Source organism: Xyrauchen texanus, chromosome 3 (genome assembly GCF_025860055.1).
Source record: "Xyrauchen texanus isolate HMW12.3.18 chromosome 3, RBS_HiC_50CHRs, whole genome shotgun sequence".
Classification (NCBI taxonomy): domain Eukaryota; kingdom Metazoa; phylum Chordata; class Actinopteri; order Cypriniformes; family Catostomidae; genus Xyrauchen; species Xyrauchen texanus.
The window spans coordinates 30,346,886-30,349,925 of NC_068278.1; the positions used below are offsets into that span (position 1 = coordinate 30,346,886).

General features: G+C 34.2%; 1 long non-coding RNA gene across 1 annotated transcript; it reads left to right on the top strand.

The window, feature by feature from the left end:
- The first annotated feature begins 510 nt into the window (after positions 1–510).
- LOC127632671 (uncharacterized) lies at positions 511–1,627 on the top strand. Its single transcript, XR_007969129.1, has 3 exons — positions 511–987; positions 1,165–1,200; positions 1,552–1,627. It is a non-coding gene; the product is annotated as an uncharacterized LOC127632671 (long non-coding RNA).
- The last annotated feature ends 1,413 nt before the right edge of the window (positions 1,628–3,040 follow it).

The window sequence follows — 3,040 nt, forward strand, 5'->3', positions numbered from 1 at the left end:
CATGCATTTAAGGGTTACAAATTAAAACAATGTGCTATTGTCCTTGAAGACAGTTTCTTTGCTTCTGAAAAGGTGAAAGTTAGCAGGATTCTTCTCCTCAGCCTTAATCATTAACTTTGCAAAGAAATACCCCCGTATTCTCTTTTATACTCTGACAGATTTATCTTCCATCTTATTAAAGTGAGACTCACACCTGTTGTATTTAGACAGAAGAGTAGTCACTGGAAGAGTCGGTACAGTATTTTCCAATTCCTCTGTTTTAAAAACTAAAGAAAAACTATGAAAAGTTCTCCTGTTAGAATTATACTTCTAAACAATTGTCACATTCTTAACTAAAGTGATTAGTAATGTATTTGTTCTACACTTTGTTATGTGTGCCTCATAAAACGACAGATTAATTCTTAACCACCCACTGAAACAGAACTAACAGATAAACGAAACCAGTTTGGAGCCAGATCGCAGATATAAACTAGACTAAATATATCCATCCATTATCAGCAAAATGTTCATTTATTATACCTTACAAAAAATCACAGCGCAAAAAAGTTTTGTCATTTTATATTATGAGTTATTAATTTAGCTCATTGTCTGTCCTTCAAAGACTAAATCTGTCTCTCATGGTCTGTGTGCTTCTCATTGAGCTTTAATGACCTTGTCAGCTGATTGCAAGGGCATATTCACTACAGCTTAATGGTTAGATATTAAGAAATGGCCCAAAGGCTTGTGCTTATGTGTGTTTTTTGAAGTTTACTGGATAAGACAGGTCAGAGAGAAGGGTTTGAAGGTTGTAAGTTGCAAAACATGCACACCCTCTCTCTCCCCTCCATTTAGCTCTACCTGATTTGTCATTTGTTCCATCTGAAACAGTTCCACCATCAGACAGTAAAGAGCTCTGCAAACGCTCAAACTCTTCTCTGGATAGTTGTGATATTTTCAACTTTGAGAACTTGAGACCCTGTACCACTGATACTGTAACCATGGGATTGGGTAAGTTTATGTGAATAATATTCACTTTTTGAAAATCTATACTTGACAAAGCAACAAATGTGTAGGTAACTATTAAACTTTTGGGTGTATGTAACTCTTTTTGTATACTTTTACATATTAATACATGTATTAGAGAATGTAAAAGTTAACATGATGCTCTTTGTGTTCTCTCTTAAGAAACAACGGAATATACAGATGATGATTTTAACTATGGTAAGAACATCTGATAGTTATTACAGGACTGTTAAATAATCATAAACACCCATTAACTGTAAAATATATATATATATAAATAATTATAATAAACTCACATTTGAAAGTTCAAGCTACTATGAAGATGGATAGTCAGTTTGCTTCCATCTTATTCTATTTATCTCAAGGGCACAGTCCTTCTTGCATGAACCACTAAACAAAATCATGTTAAATGTACCCTTCACTCAATGCTCTAAAACACTTAAGGCAAAGTTTTGTTAGGAGCAATATTATGCATTATGAGAGGCATAGACTCGTGAAAATGAATTTATGAGGTGTGTGTTTGTTCATATCTGTGGATGCTCATTCCAGATTATGAGTCCATTAGAAGAGGAGGGCTGATCTTTGCAGCTGTTTTGTTCTGTCTGGGCATGTTTATCATATTCAGTGAGTATATCTGGAGTATTGTACTCCCAACATTAACATTCAATTTAAAGGGTATTAAAGAATATTGTCAAACACAAATATCCAAATGCACAGACATAGTTTTGTCCTCTAATGATCAAATGTTTTCTTTTTTCTGAAAGGCAAAAAACTAAACTGTGGAAACAAGGCAGCATCTAAGTAAGACACATACATACATAGATAATATTCATAAGATAACACATACATGCACATGCAGTTCTTGTACCTCTTGATGTACCTTGTTTGTAGGCATGATGACAATGGTGAACTATGACCTTCGTTGACCTACGGTACACTGTAAGCAAGCAAGCAAGCACACCTGCATTAACATACTGGTTTATAAAGGTTGTCTCTATGTATATGTATTTGTTGCTTAGCCATCTAAAGACCATTATAGTTCCTGAGCTTTGTGTTTTGTAGGAAGACTGAACTACACCAGAGTACCTCAGAAATGTACTTGTTTTTTCCCCATTATGTCTTTTCCAGATCACATATCATTTAGAGTTAATTTACAACTGGAACTTTTACCACATCATATTACAGACTAACAAAAGAGGCGCTATGCACACACACACACACACACACACACACACACACACACACACACACACACACACACACACACACACACACACACACACACATATATGCAACAATATCTCAGGAAACATATTGGCATCAATACTTCATGTATCAAGGAAATTAATGTCATGCCAAGAAAGTTCAACAGGCTTTTAAATGGTCATTGAATCTGTCATTCTGACACAATAGATGTATCAAATATTTTCAAATGCCTTGATGTGCAAAGAATGATTCACAACAACACTTTGATCCATGCAAACACTGTGAATTAGTGTCAAAAGCAAGAAGGGAATGCTGATGGTCAAGAACAACATTTGCAGTTCTCTTTCATCTTTTTGCAGGTAATGGGGCACCTCAATAAATTATTTCCCCAATGAAGACCATTCCATGGTCTGAGACTACAGAGAAGATTTTTTTTCCTGATGAATATTTGCTTTCTAAAATTGTCATGAGATGCATGTACACCATCACAATAAACATAATCCTGTTCTAAAATAACTTTTACAAAGTGTCCTATCTGTGCAGTTCACATTCAAAAAGTGTACATACAGAACATTTCCAAGGAATGTAATGCATTCAATAATATTGTAAGCACTGGATATATTGTAAAATATATTAAAATCTAGACTTTGTGTAAAGCCACCTTGAAATAATTTGAAAATATTTTAATTGTCAGAGGATTTTTGACATGATATTGCCCATGTCAAAAATCCTCTGACATTTAAAATGTTTTCAAATGATTTCATGGTGGCTTTACACAAGCTCTATATTTTAAGATGCTTCCCACACATAGTTTTAGAACAGTATATAAGAT